This window comes from Solea solea, chromosome 16 (assembly GCF_958295425.1).
Source record: "Solea solea chromosome 16, fSolSol10.1, whole genome shotgun sequence".
Taxonomy (NCBI): Eukaryota; Metazoa; Chordata; class Actinopteri; order Pleuronectiformes; family Soleidae; genus Solea; species Solea solea.
The window spans coordinates 23316762-23332376 of NC_081149.1; the positions used below are offsets into that span (position 1 = coordinate 23316762).

Consider the following 15615-nt stretch of genomic DNA (forward strand, 5'->3'; position numbering starts at 1 on the left):
GAGATACTTGAAGAGACCATTCAATCTAGTTAAGTCGGTAAGCCACCGGAGTTTTTTAAGAGGAAACTTTAAGAAGCAGGAAAGTGGTTTAAAAGAAATAAAGCACAGCTAGCTTCTTAGCTTCCTACAAGGAAACCACACACGGTCACAAGAGGAGTTAAAACTAAAAAAAAATTATTTGCACAGCAAATTATTCATATTGTTAAAGTATTCTTTGTTATTGAAATGTATTTATTGTTTAAAAAATGACATTGTTATTGTTATAATTGCACATTTCTATTTGAAAACTGCTTTCTCGGGAAGCAATATTGAGGTTATCTGTATTGCTAAAGCAAACATGTTATTTGCACAGCAAATTATTGACAGAAAAGTGAAACATTTGTTCTAATATTGAAGTTTTCTTTCAATAAATGTTATACTTGACACATTTTTACAATTCTGTGAGGGGGGTCCTGAGAAAGTTTGAGAACCCCGGGGTTAGGGTAAGGGGTTAGGGAATGCATTATGTCTATGAGGGTCCTCACTATGAATGAAGGGCAAACATGTGTGTGTGTGTGTGTGTGTGTGTGTTTGTGCAGAGTCAGTGTGGAGCCTCAGATCTTATCTGTTACATAAGAAGAAGACTAAGGACATGCAGGGGACAAAGTGAGATCAATTCTGTGCATAGTCAGTGTTTTATCAGCTGAGACACTGAGACATGTCCCCCAGTCCTCCACCAGGCACACACACACTAACACACTGTGTCCACTATACATTCAACACTATAGTTGTTGCATTCCTGCCTCAAACTTCCTTCTAATTCTTCTCTCTTTCCTCGGCCCTCCCCACTCCTCCCTTCCCCTCCCCCACGCTGCCTTTCACCTCCAGCCCATACATGTGTGTACATAGTGTGCTCACATGCACACACATGTACACACACGCACACACAGCTACACACCCCCTTTTCAAGGAGAGAGAGAGCACACTCAGCTCACAGGACCCTGAAAGCCCACTCTGGTGATTCCTGCACACACTGAGACTCCAGACCAGGACCCAGACGTCCCACCTGCACATATATATCGGTAGGAACGACTAAGTTTGTCTTTTGACTGATCCAGACTCAAGTGCTGGGGGGTTTGTGCACATGAAAGCTACTGCTGCTTCTGAAAGGACATGATGTTCCTTTTAGTCCCAGAGCACATGGGACTCACTTTGTCTTCCCATTCAATCATTAACTTCACAGATAGATAATCTGCTTTTTTAACATAAAAACCTGTCTGATGTAGATACTGTGTGCTCTGATGAGCAGTTTAGTGCTTTATATTATCATTTCCTGCTGTTTTCAGCTTTTATCACTGTATGCATGAACATGATGAAGAGTTTTTAGTTTTTTTCTTCCTCCTGCAGGGAGTTAATTGCTTGACCTTTGATGCTAATGTAATTTAGGCCCTGGACACTTTTTCCTTCTTTATGGAACATGAATGAGCAGCGTGTGCTATTATTAGGACACACAGCTGGAGGTAATGTGGGTTGTCCTTGATATAAAAGCTGCACTTGTAGGAGTTTTTCACTGCTGCTTAAACAGAGGGGAGAAAAAAATCCTCTTATGTGTCTGTGAAAACGCCTCAGGGTTTTTGAAACTTAAGACTACATTTCCCACAATGCATAGGGTCGTGTGATTTGATTTTTAGCGGTAGCAGGTGCGCAGTTAATGGGCACGAATTCCGCAAAGTTTGAAGAGCAGCAGGTGAGAGAGCAGCAGCAGCACACACAGACAGACTGTTTTAAGTTCTTTCACTAATGATTGACGTGGTGCTCAACATAAGGGGATGAATGTGTTCACTGGCAGTAAAGGTTTATAGTCGGAATGGAAAGTGTGCAAAGGAGACGCCTTAAATCTGTCAGTCTGAGAGAAGTAAGTAAAACAGACGGTGACGGATTATTTGTCACTTATTCTTAGCAGCGGTGTGTGAGCAGGAATGAGGTAAATCATGTAGAACCAGCACCCCCAAAAAAATGCATAAATGTAGTAAATTAATAAAAATAATAATAACTTAGTTGTAAGAGCAGAACTAAAATATAGTCTTATAGCAAACTAACTTTTTTTTTTAAAGGTTTCAGTGTTACTTTCAAGTTTGTTTTCAAGGACAAACCGCTCAGTGCAGCCACTATTTCACTTGTATTTAAATGATAAAAAAGGGTCTTTATTTATATTTTACTGCCTATAAGAAACAGTAACACGTGACTGCTGTACTTTCACCGGGTTTTTTTTGTTTTTTTTTTTAGCCCCAAACATTAGTTTACTGTGAGTTCCACTCCCTGACCTCTGATGCATGGCTGGCTGCCATGTGCTGTCACAGTTGTACCCAGATGTTGCCACTAGGTGGCAGACTTCAGTGGCCGGATGATAAAGGAGGACGGTTGATAATGTCGCCTCTCTTTCACACACACACAAATGAAACCACCCAGATCAAGTAAACTGAAGTCTTTTTCATTTGATTTATTTCACAGAATTTTAAGATGATATTACATCACTGAAATTGTGATATGAAAACAGTGCAATAATTTGATAAAGATAAAATGGTGTTATGCTCTTCAGGTGAGACTTTGGGGCTTTTTCAAACAATAAAACATGTCCCTGAGTTGGGCTTTTTTCATGTAAATGTCAGTACTGATAAATAAAAACCGCACATATGCACATAACGTGCAGCTCTATTACTTTTAAACCAACTGTTTGAAGTCACTGAAAGCAACACACATAATGAGCCTGAAACTCATGACACCTGTCCACACACGTCCCTCCTCCTGTTTTCTCCTATCCTTCAAAAAAATCTCCCACCTTTGACCTTCAGTCCCGGTCACTGGCCTCACTCTTGCCCCCCCTCCTCCTCCTCCTGCAGCCCCTGCAGGCTCTGCAGGCACGTGTGCTGCCCTCTCACATGTTTATCTCCTCCCACCTCCCCCCCTCCCCTCCCACCAACTCACTCTCATCTCCACTGTCTCTCTCTCTGTGTGTCTCTGTTGGTGGCGCTGGGATCCATTGGCATTCGAACCGGACAGGACACGCAACCCTCAACGCACACACAGCAGCACTGCAGTCATGTCGGACTCTGAGACCGCCGCCGCCCCCGCCGAGGCCCCCGTCCCTGCCGCTTGTGCCAGCATCAAGGCCGACCTGGACAAATGGTGGGTGATGGTGTGCATGAATGAATGAATGAATGAATGAAAGAGCAACTCTCAGGGAGCTCCATCACTGCATGTGTCACAAGTTCTCAGGCTTTTAAAATATTCATTCTTTCTAAAGAACATGTCAGCAGTGAGGAGCTTCAGCGTTACATATGAAGACCGCGTCATGGTCCAAGCTTGGAGCTCAGATGGTTTAAAAGTCCTGAGCAGATTTAACTTTAAAACACAGGTTTTTCAGGGAAGGATCAGCGATTTTAAACTGGAGGACGACAGCATCCCAAATACGCCACGCTAAAATGGAGTCTCTTTGGTGATTGTTGGAGGTTAGAGCAGGAAAATCTTCTCCTAAACTGTTGAGATGTTTTGAATCCTGGTGCAGAGGGCAAAGGTTATGAAAACCAGGGTTTTTTTCTTTGCGGGGTGAAAAAATGATGTGAGGGCTAATGATTAGTGGCAGGAGGGCGATGTTTCATTCTCATCCGCACGCATGGATGAAGTCTGGGAATCCGCTTGCGTCACTAGCCTCCTTTTTCCCACAATACCTTGCGATGGCTTGGTCCCTCAGTCCCCCGCCATCTCCCGTTGCCTGGTGTTGAGTCAACAGCTCGCGGATGACGACTCACGTTCACTGTGCGTGCGTGTGTTTTTAAATATTAAACATTTTTCTATATTAAAGTGTTTTTTGGGCTAGAATCAGGCAGGGCTGAGCCGTTATGGCCTCAGATCTTATCAGCAGTCAGTCAGTATTTAGTGCATTAACATACTGTGATACAGTATTTTGATTATAACTCTGTTATATTAACATATTTGATATTATATTAAATGATTGCTCAGTTTTAGGGGAGGAGTAATTGTCCTCTCAGCGTGTGTGTGTGTGTGTGTGTGTGTGTGTGTGTAAGTGTTGATAAGGTGTCGTCATGAGTGTGAAACCTGTAGATAAGGCAGTGGAGGGAGGGAGGGGGGCGGGGCCTCAGCATGTTCTAACTTTTACTCTCCCACTCATATTTATTTTTTAAGTGCACAGACTTGTGAGTTTGACATAAACTAATGTTTCTTCATCCTCCAGCACAGAGAAAATGCTCTGGCCTGCGTGTGCACAGTGTCGGGCGCAGTCATGCTGCTAATTTGCAGCTTGTTTAAGTCTGAGTTGGTCTTCACTGAGACCTCAGACCAACAGTTAGAAGTACACAACAATGGCTTCTCACTGATAAGGCGTCCTGTCACTCGTGTCATGTGTCATGGTTTGATCATGTGACCTGAAACTGACCTTGACAGGTTGCACAAGCAGGAGCTCACAGCACTTTTTAAACTGCTGGCAGCTGTTAAGCTGAGGGCCATAGTGGCCCCTCATACTATAGGCTCTATAAGTGTGTGTATGGTTTTAGTCGCATGTATCTGCATCGATACATAACGCACAGTCCTTTCTTTCCATGTGTGTAGAAGCAACAGTGTGTGTGTTTGTCCACTCTGGGCTTCTGTAGAAACAAACTCATTGTACATTTAAAGGTAAAGTCTCATTCTAAGCCACCAAAACTACAATTGTCAGGTTATTATAGACTGAAAATAATAATGGTGATTTTTTTTTTTCTCCACTGACGTTTCCTTTTCTTATTTTATTAACTTTAGTGACTCTCGCTGCCATTTTAAGGCAATGCCGCTTTTTTTATATAGTGCATTTCATACACAATGGCAACTCAATGTGCTTTACATAAAACAAACTTGTAATAGTAAGAATTGGAAACAAATAATATAAAAACATGCAATTTGAGAAATAAAAACAATTGAGAAATAAGAGATAAAGGTACAGAAAAATGGAAAAAGAGTGAAATTAAATTGCAGCACAAAATAATGATTTGCTTCAAAATCATTAAAAGGACATACAGTGCAAATGAAAGTGCTTTGAAAGCGCTCAGTCGTAAGTGTTTTTATCCTGGATTTAAAAATGTTGACGTTTTAAGTGAGCGTGTCACCGTTATTTCATAATCTGTTTGCTGTTATTTTTGTATAATTGTCTTTTGTTTTCACTGAACTTCATGAAAACAGCAGAATAAAGCAAATAACGTTCACTATTGTTACACTGGCACTTTTGTCAAACAAATATAAAACGAGTTGAACTTCAGAACAGTTAAATGTAAGGTCTGTGTCGCTTCTCTGCTGTGATCATTATAGTTATATCATTTGTACTTCCTCTTTAAGAAGTGTAGTAGTATGACATTAAATGACAGCCATAACTGAGTCAGCCTTGGGAGTTCCGTTCTTTTGAAGTTTTATATTGTGAACTACTGTATATGCAAGTTTCCTGTCTAGTTATTCAGGTCAAAACTCTTAAAATATTCTTGTACACTATGCAGTTTCTTCCTCTCACCACCTGTGTGATGATGAATGCCTGTACATCCGTTTGAAGGCGGCTCAGTCTGGACACGCTGTATTTAAGTCCAGTCAAACTATACTTGTCAACTGTAGTTTCAACATGGCTGACGCTGTGTAATCAACACCAGCGCACACACACACACACACACACACACAGTATATATAGACACCCTTTAAAACCCCCTCAGACAGCAGAGTCCATGGGTGAGACTGTATGTGCAGGATACCATGACATGTTCCCTGCTATAGATACGTTACTGCTGCACCTCACACCTGCTACTGTTACCCAGCCACACACATGTTGACGGCCATGTTGTGCCTCAGGCCCTCATGTCATGGTCATGCATGTCTTTATCTTCCTCAGACTTGGTCTATTTTTGACACAGAAACACTTTTTTAAGTTACGATTATTTTATTAATGCATTTTTGTTTTTTTTGTTCTCTTAAAAAGTTGCAGTAGTAATGACCTTGTCAAGGTCACATTAGTAAATGTGTGCACCAGGCCGTACAGTGAGCTTTTGCAAGAGGGTAACGCGTGTGTCTTTGATTTCTTTTCTTTGTACAAGAGAATAAATATAGTTTTAGATATTTCACATGTAATGCAGTAGAGTTGAATCAGTGAATGTAGTTTTTCTAGTTCTTCTCGCCTCAGCAAATCCAAGAACAATGGTGAACTGTAGGGCAGTGAAAAATACCTGAAAACATGAGTTAATCTCACTGAACTCATCTTCTGAATGAACCTGTTCTAATGAGTCACCTGACCAAAGTTTAAATGTATACAGTACAGTGCCATATATAAGTTGTTGAGCTAATGTTTACCATGTACAGTACTGTATGTTCTCTCTACTCTTCTGTAGTTAACGTGTTGGCTGGAGGTGATAAAACCTTCACTGATCTCAAACACAGGTGCAGTAAAACATGGACTCACTGACTGAGGCACAGAGGGATATATTATATCAGGGATTATTAGTTACCAAGCACTATGGCCCACTCAGCCTTAATCACATGATCACCTGACTAATGTTTGGCCTCCTCATCGTCATCATCTCTAACTGCTGCACCTGCTCGGTGATCTATTATGCATGTCTGTCTCAGAGGATGGACTCTAAAGCTCGTTCAGACCTAAATAATTCAGCCTTCATTTCCTGACGATGATGATGTGACGATGACATCATTAATCCGAGCTGACGATGCAAGTGTTGCACGAACGTCTTAGATCAGTGGAAGTTTCCACATCGCACTGTGTGTGTGCTTGACCAGTTAACGGGAAGAATCGACTGTATGTGTAAGTATTTAATCATCGTTGTTTTAAATGTAACCAGGAGATTGAGTCTGGATTTGGCCAAATGATCAGGCTCCAGCTGAGAACCTGCTTCATGGTTGCCATGACAACTGGGCCTCACCCCATGACCCTGTAATATGACCTCGCTCATAGTAGGGATTTCTCCTGGGATATTGCGTGATGGCTCTAATAGTGTTGATGTCATTGCCCCGCCCCCTGCCTTCTGTGCATGCGAGCGTCGCCACTCTGATGCTGTGTGTGTGTGTGTGTGTAATCTGTATGTTTGCATGTGATATACACATCTACATGTGATGTACACGTCTGTGCTTCTCCCTCAGTGAGGCTGATGTGAGACAGATATTGATGCTTTGGCAACAAACAGTATGTACAGTACTCACCCCTGTTACAATGCAACATAATTTAACTCAAAATAACTGAAAATTATTTATATGTGTTACAGATGGTGAGGTATTTTTTATTTCCTCCAAATGAAAATGACATTTTACTTCAGATAATTGTTTGTTGTCCTGCAATTCAATACAATTATATCATTTAGGTTTTTGAACAGAATAGAATGACTTTTTTTCCCCAAGGGGAAATTAGTTGTTACACCAATAAAATAATAGACAACATTTTCTTTTTACATTTTATGACATGTAGCTTATTCATAAATTAGTTTGTGCAAAAAGTGATTTTTTAAAAAAAAAAAAAATTGCATAAAAAGTCAGTGCATTATACCACGATGACCACCATGAGACAGGTGTGCATTGTCATGACTGACGTGACACACACTCGGTGGCTCCCACTTTTTATCGCTCCAGCCTCGTCCTGCACTGAGATAATCTGCAGCTGCCAGCTGTGAGTTACATCACTGAAGGGCATTAAGCCACAATATCAGAGATGAAGTAGCAGAGGTGACACAGTGTGACTGAGTTTATCATGTTAAAAAGGTTTAGATGTCACAGTGTTGGTTCCATGTTGTCTCTGTAATTAAACTGTTTAGTTATCTTAACACAAGCAAAACATCCTCTAGTCTGGTTTAGTGCCATTTTTGCCCCAGTGATTGAATACTGGACCAAAACATCCCATCATCAGCCAAAACCAGGTTGTCTAATCTTAACAAGTCATTCTTGACAAGAATGTCACATTTAAGATATTACAGTCTTAAAACTCATGTTTGACTCAGTTCATCTTTCTTCAGAATAGACTTCTCTGAATATATCTCCAAGGCTTATTCCAAGATAACAAAGACATAAGTGTGGATTTTCTTTGTGACGATAAATCATTTCTCTTGGTAGAAGATCTCCATTAGCATCTGCTAACATGGCACACCTCAGACACCTTGAATGCGTTGGCACCTCAGTGCGTCTCAGACCTCCTTGGAGTGGTTAACTCCCTCCAGGACTGTGAGGTCTGCAGATCAGCTTCTCCTTGTCGTTCCTAAAATAGGTGGAAAATCGAGAGGTGACAAAGTCTCGAGCTGCCACTCAAACTGTGGAATGAGCTTCTTCCTCATGTCAAACTCTAGACTCCAAGTCTAGTCTTAAAACTCACCTTTTCTCCTTGACTTCCGTCTCTTTTAGTCTTTTATGTCTTTTCATGTATTTTAATCTCTTACTGTACTTTAGTTTCCTATGTTCAGCAATCTTGCATTTTTAAATGTGCTTTATAATTAAAGTGGATTGGATAATCATGCAGGCTGTAGATCTAGGAAATTAAAAACAACTATTTTGGCTTTTCAGACACCGTTTTGATGAAAGATTATAGTCTGTACATTTTAACTTTTTTTTTTACAGTTAAGGAAATTCTATAATCAGGTGAATTTCCAGTGTGAAGCAGCAACGATCAGGACTATTCTGTTTGAATGATCTCTTGTTACAGCTGCACAGATGTCAAATGAGATCAAATTTAAAAGCAGTAACGATGAGTAGTGATGCTCGGTGCAGGCTTTATTCTCTCTAAATCCCTCATGCGCTGGTATGTGCTACAGAGATTACTCCACCATCATGGTGGGAAAACACCACAAATGTATTTATTCTAGGAGAAGCCTCCTGCTCTCCGGTCCTCTGCTCAGTTGAGGGGATTGGAGGACGAGCAGAGGGACGTCATGATGTGATGGGTGGAGCCGGTGGAAGGGTGAAACCCCTCCCCCTCCCTGTGCACTCTTGCCTCCGTGACGTGTTGTCGTTACGTTATCATGCAGTGTCCTATCAAACGGTCTCTGTATCACTCTCTCCTCATGTTCACTCCATCTTCATCTGCCTATTTTCTCTCTCTCTCCCTCTTTCACTCCATCACCCTAATGCACTGTGACAGTGTTTTCAGCCTTGGCTCTGTTTCTTTTTCAATCTTCATCCTGTTGTGTTGCAGCCTCCATTCTTTCACTTTTATTTTCTTTTTTTTTTACTGTCACTGAAATGATGGTTAAAAAATCAAATCTGTTTACACATGAAATAAGCATGTGTTTTGTCAGCAGGTTTGTCCGTCTGCCAGGTCACGTTACACAAATATTAAAGCAACACTGTGGAGCTCTTGTGCATGTGGTGTTGCCACTGCAAACATGACCAACGCTGACTTTTGCTGACTTTTGAAAGTCTCTCCATACTTGATGTTTTCCGTGTCGTAGTACGACGAGGGTCTGACTAATAAGTAGCCAGAACTCCACAAAGACGCTGTCCTCCCCTGTGCATGTGAGGTTACACTGTTTGTCCTTCAATTAATGACATATATTTAAACGTGGATTTTCTTCTTGCAGTGTGGCCGAGAAGGGAGCCGAGGGCTGCAAGGATCTGATGGAGGCCTTCGCTGCTTGTGTGAAGAGCGCAGCTGAGGCGACGTCGTGAGGAAGTTGCTCTACAACTTCCGATGTCCCTCAATTTGGTGATTCATTGATACTATTTATTGTTTTGTTGTTACCTCTGTTCAAAAAGCTAGAAGTTTGTGTTCGGTTACCTCGTGTTCTGCTACACGTGTGTGAGACGGAGGGAAAAGAAGCTCTTAAAGCGCCCGTACCTCCAAAACAGAAGCAAATGAATAAGTAAATAATGAACTAGTGTTACACTTGTAGCCATGAAAGATGAATGAATGAAACCTCTAACACGCCTCTCCGTTCACCTCCAGGTCCACTGCACTGAGTCCTCCAAGTTCCCAGCATTCCCTTCTGCACAACAGCACTGGACTGAGCGAAAACAACAACAACAATGATGCTGATGATGATGATGATAGTGATGCACATGGTGTTTGGGATCTGGCAGCAGTAAACCAGTTTCCTCCTGTCTTTAAACTTACCCCGTGTTCCTCAGTCTTACCCCCCGTTCTCCCTCCCCCTTCTCCTCCATGGGTGACATACAGAACATCGACTTGTAGACAATTCCAGAGAGCCGATGGGCTGTGATGTAAATTGTCGACTTGAAATGAAATCTTATAAATGGAAATAAAAGTGAATATTGATATAAATGCATGTTTTGTCATTTCTGGCCTTGGTGTTTTATTGCAATGTGGACAAATTATGTTTGAACATGAACACTGACCCTGCTCCTGCTCAGTGAAGCCTCTTTTCTTGGTCCAGTGAATTATATTTAGTAGGGTTTAATGTCATTTAATTTAAATGGCCTCTTCACCCAAAAAATATACAGTTTTTTACTAATTTCCTGAGATAAATGTCTCATTCCCACAAAAACGGAGCATGTTGGGATTGAAAATTGACCGAGTGGATGTCAAAGTAACTTCCTTCAAAGAAAATAAAAGCCCTACACTGCTCTTTACTGTGTTTCTGTCAAGTTTATGAGTAAAAGATCTGGAAAAAAATCTAATAAAATTGGTCAAAGAATGTTAATTAAACAGTGGAGTTGTAATGATTTTAAATTTATTCTTTATTTGACCAAGTAGGGAAAAAATGGTCGAAACCACGCTTTAATGTACTTTGTGTATTTGCATGTTTATTATTGCTTTTAAATTAGAATCATTTTTATGGTCTTAGAATAAGCCTTTTTATATGTGTTTTACACAATAGCCTTAGTAATAGGTGTGGTTGGAATTTACTATGTGAACATAGAGCGTGGCTGACCTTAGATACAGACATCATTACAGTCCGCTCTCTGATTGGCTGCTCTGATTCAGCTCCGGGGGGTGAAGCGGGACAGTTTTTGGTATCACACCCACATGAGTCTGCTCTCCACTGTCACACAAACTGTCACTGCTGTCAGATCTGTGCATTTAAAGCCTGGAACGTTTCAATAATCAATCACTCGTAATGTAAAGTATTGAAAGGTTTTATTATTATTGTTAAAACTCATAAACCCAGTAACATAACTGTATTTAAGTCTGTTACCTTTTTCAAAGAACAGTTGTAATATTTTATCTCACACTTTATTAAATCACCGGTAGTGAACACAAGAGGGCGCCAGAGCTAAAGTCTTCATTTACAACATATGAGGATTTTGTTTTTTGGAATTATACAAAAATTAATGAATGAAGTGCACTGAACTGAAGGTGAACAATGTGATCTCTAAACATCAATGGAGGCGTGTGCGTGTGCGTGTGCGTGTGCGTGTGCGTGTGTGTGTGTGTGTGTGTGTGTGAGAGAGAGAGAGAGAGCATACGTGACTGGTGCAAACATGTGTGATATGGTTCCAGGAATGTTCCACTGGTATCAACATGTGAAAGGAGAAACCATGTTCCAAAAACACACACACACACACAATCCATACATACAAATCTCCATAACTCAAAAATAAAAAGAGAGATTTGAATGTGATCGTCCAAGGAAGAACTAATTCAAATGTTTGATGATTCACTGGATCAGATGATTCTGGTCATTTTTAATCACTTGTTAACTGTGTGAGATAAGGGAGTGAATGTTAGGTGCTTTGGTGGAGCTTTGCACTCTCCCACCTTCCTCCGGTTCATTCATTCATTCATTCATTCACACAGCCACAGACATGCAGTGCAGAGCTGCACATGGCAGCACATGTTGCAGTTACATTGAGCCAACTCGGCATTTGTCAACACTCAGCAGATATACAGTACACCAGCTCCTCCAGTTGCTTCACATGGTGACTGTGTAAATGCCTGAGGCAGATTCCACCGAGGAGGGAGAGAGGGGGGAGAGAGGGAGGGAGAGAGGGAGGGTGTCCAGCTCTCCTGCCTGACTCTGCAGATCAGAGCTTAAAGGCCAAGGGTTGAAAGGAATTGGATTGCACTGAACACTGTGTGGTGATCAGGGTTCTGTGTGTGTGAGTAACAAGCAGGAGTTTCATGGAAGTTGTTCATGAAAACTTACCCACAGCAACACAACACGTCATTATTTCAATGTGTTAACAGAATAACTACAACTATTCACAACAGACACACATCAGACACTTCTAAACAGACACAACAAAAAACAGCATTTTTAATGTGTATATACAGTATATACAGTATTTAGGGTCAAAGGTGACTGTTGCCATTTTAAGAGGTCTTTGCTGGTGGTGGAGGTGAAAGTTCAACTCCTCTGACCTCTAGAGACGCTGACACATCAGATCAGTTCAGCCACTGACACTGAAAATAGATTATCAAATTCAACGGTCATCTTAAATTCTGAGATTAAAGTTCCCGTGTCAGAACTGAAGAGTAACGGTGCTTGAAACTTAACTAAACAGATTTTGAGTGTAATAAATCCTGGTTGTTTGATGTTGGCCCAACATCAGTCCCAGTTTTTGTCGTTTTAATTATAACATTATTTGATCGAGAGCTTTGCAGTCAAACCCTCTCCTATTTCCAAATCCAGCACCTGAAATGACTCCCAAACTGTTTCTCCTGTCCTTCCAGAATGCTCGATTTGAAAAGATTTATTGCCAAAACAATATCAAACCATGTCTCAACCACCTGTATTGCTTCATTTTATGTTTAACTTCAGTTTTCACATGATTGTAAGCCAGTGAACAAAGTGTAGTGATTCCTCTGGTACAGAAACATGAGGAAGTTAAACCTTTAATGCACAAACAATCTACCTGAAGTACAACAAAATGAGTTGTGTCTTTCATAATCGATTAATCTGTCCATTATTCTCTCGATTAATCGAGTAATCATTGAAAAGAAAGCCCTGAAAAATATTGATCAATGTTTGTCAAACAAACAACAACATTGTTTTTGTCCACAAACCAAAATGATTCAGTTTTAATGATATCTTTGTTATCTGGAGCAAAGAAATTAAGAAAATATTCACATTAAAGAAGCTGAAAAATCACAGAAACTGGTTTTAATTTTTTTAGAAAATACTCCAATCGAATAATCGATTATCAAAATAGTTGGAGATTCATTTAGTAATTGATTAATAATCGATGAATCATTTCTGCACAGTAGGCGTGTGCACAAATAAAATGATTTCTGCAATCAGGACCAAACATCCCAACACCTTTGGATAGTGTGGTATCTTATTAGAAGTTTCATGTATTTCAACTAAAAATCATTATTTATATCCAGCACTGCTGGTAGGAGGAGCTTACACTGATCATGTATGATGAGATTCATTCTTGCACTGACAGTGAACGTGAAGCTGCAGCGTTAATGTCAGAGTTAACGTCTGCCGTGTACGTCTCACTGTCACTGTCATTGAGAAGAAAACTCATCTGCACCTGCATGTGACGCTGAAGGTGAACACCAGGGCGGAAGCATAACAGCACCATCATGTGGCGTTACAGTAGATAACTCACATCTACAACTTTACTGACCTGTGAAATCTGTGAAACTTTAACATGTTCATGTTTCTGATTTCATATAAATGCTGTAAGAGTTAAAGAGACATTGTCATGTCTGGACACACAACATTATCAGCTACATCAACCCTTAAAAGACGTTAAAAAGCAGGAGTTATATCACATTATTAATAATAATCTTTCCTGACCTGTATGTCATGGAGTCAGTTCCTGTCCTTTATTTTATTAAACTTTTTGGTTTCCTGTGTGTTCTGCTGTTTGTTTCAGGAGGCGGGCTGGTTGGTTGGTTGGGGGCGGAGCTCCTGAGCCACTCACCTGCAACTCATCTCCTCATTTACTTCTGATATTTAAACCCTGGTTTCTGGATCCACAGTCACCAGTGTGTCATGTCTACTCCGTGCGTTCCTTGGAGAGCTGTGTTTTTTTCCCCTTTGGCTTGATTTTGTAAATGAATTAGCTCCTCCTTTTTTTTCCTAAAACGATCTGGATTTCCGCTCATTTTGGGTTCAGTCAGTTTATCGTTTATTCATCATCACTCTATATTTTATGTGTTTATTTTTAAGCCTAAGACTAAGCCTATTTGTTTCCTATTTAAAACCTTAAGATTCATAAGCAGGAAAACACATATTTGCTCATTTCAAGACAGTTTGTTGCATTTAGTTTGGTATAACCTGTAGTCTAAAGGTGGCCAACGTTTGAAAGTGATCAAAAACTGTTGGAAAATACATAAAATAAGAGACAAATTGGTTAGCATGCTGACTTCAGTTGCCGCAAAGATGAGGTTGTGTCATGGAAGCATCAGAGTTAGTATTTATGTTGTTTCTCCTGTCATTTGTCACGTCCCTGCTGTTGTTTATTTGTGTATTTTTATTTCTGTGTGTGTTCGTGTGTGTTGGGGTTTTCACTCAACGTCTGGTTGCTACCCAGTGTCCAGCAGGAAAGACCCGAGGCCACCAATCCCAGGGACCCCAAAAAAGACAGACGAAGCAGAGGGTCACGAGGCGGGCGGCCCCCACACTCAGGGCCAGCCCCAAGAGGATTAGCGATGATAGAAGCGTGGACAGAGTCTGAAAAGCTCAAAGTTCATATACCCAGGGCCCCCCACAGAGCCCATCACGCACCGGAGACAACAAAGTCCTCCCCCAAGGGAACGAACCAGGGCCTTCTACAACCACCTCAGCCACACAAGCCGGGGGTCTTGACCCCTCTTGACCCCGCCCACGACCGTGAGCTACTGCTGTCTACACACACCCTCAGTCAGGTGAAATGTTGTGTTTCTATCATGGTACGGTACAGTTTGGAACGGTAAAGCCCTGGCGTCAGGCTTGCGTTTTCCACTGAGAACAGTACCGTTGCTTTGTAGGCGGACTGTGGGCTGTGGACTGTGGACTGTGGGCTGTGGACTGTGGGCTGTGGACTGTGGGCTGTGGACTGTGCGTCGTACTGACGCGACGATAGCGAACAACAGAGATCCAGCAGCTACTGTATATTTGCTCCTGTGCGGTTTGTGGCTGTTTGTTTCAACATGACGTCAAGCTTTGTGTGAGAATAGGCTTCCATGGGATAAACACTGATGCATCAGCTGACTGTCGTGGGAGGAGCTGACCTCACCATACCGTTTTACTCTGGTAAAAAACGAGCTGTTTCTCAATTACCATTTATGGTTTTTACACAAATGTACTAGTTTTATAGCAGGAAAAACTTTCTATATTTGTGTAAAGACATGTTTAGACTGCAGGCAAATGCCCATTCAGTGCGGCAGCGCTCCTGACTTCAGGTACAGTGCAACAGTTTCTGGGTCTCAACAAAGTAAGCTATGTTTATTTGCACGTCCAGACAACCGATCATTCTGTCGTTTTCCCTTTTCAATTATTGTCGATTTTTCGTTTTTCATTTTCCCATTTGAGCTGAGATTCGCCCCCCGCCTGGATGGATGTTCCCATTTGTAAATGGGAATCGAGAAACGTCTCGTCTTCTGATTTTGGTTTTATTTTCTTAAAAGGAAAATTCCCGTTGGCCGTCAAGTACACAGACCGGGAAGGGTGCCAAAGAATGGAACTGCTGTTGCTGGGTTATTTTAGTACTATTCCTAATGGAAAAACA

At 41.2% G+C, this 15615-nt stretch overlaps 1 long non-coding RNA gene across 2 annotated transcripts; it reads left to right on the forward strand.

The window, feature by feature from the left end:
* The first annotated feature begins 903 nt into the window (after window positions 1–903).
* On the forward strand, window positions 904–10273 carry LOC131476108 (uncharacterized). 2 transcript variants are annotated; one of them, XR_009242562.1, is made up of 4 exons: window positions 904–1061; window positions 3040–3165; window positions 9573–9697; window positions 9938–10273. It is a non-coding gene; the product is annotated as an uncharacterized LOC131476108 (long non-coding RNA). The 2 variants fall into 2 exon arrangements; XR_009242563.1 differs by lacking the exon at window positions 904–1061 and adding an exon at window positions 1596–1726.
* The last annotated feature ends 5342 nt before the right edge of the window (window positions 10274–15615 follow it).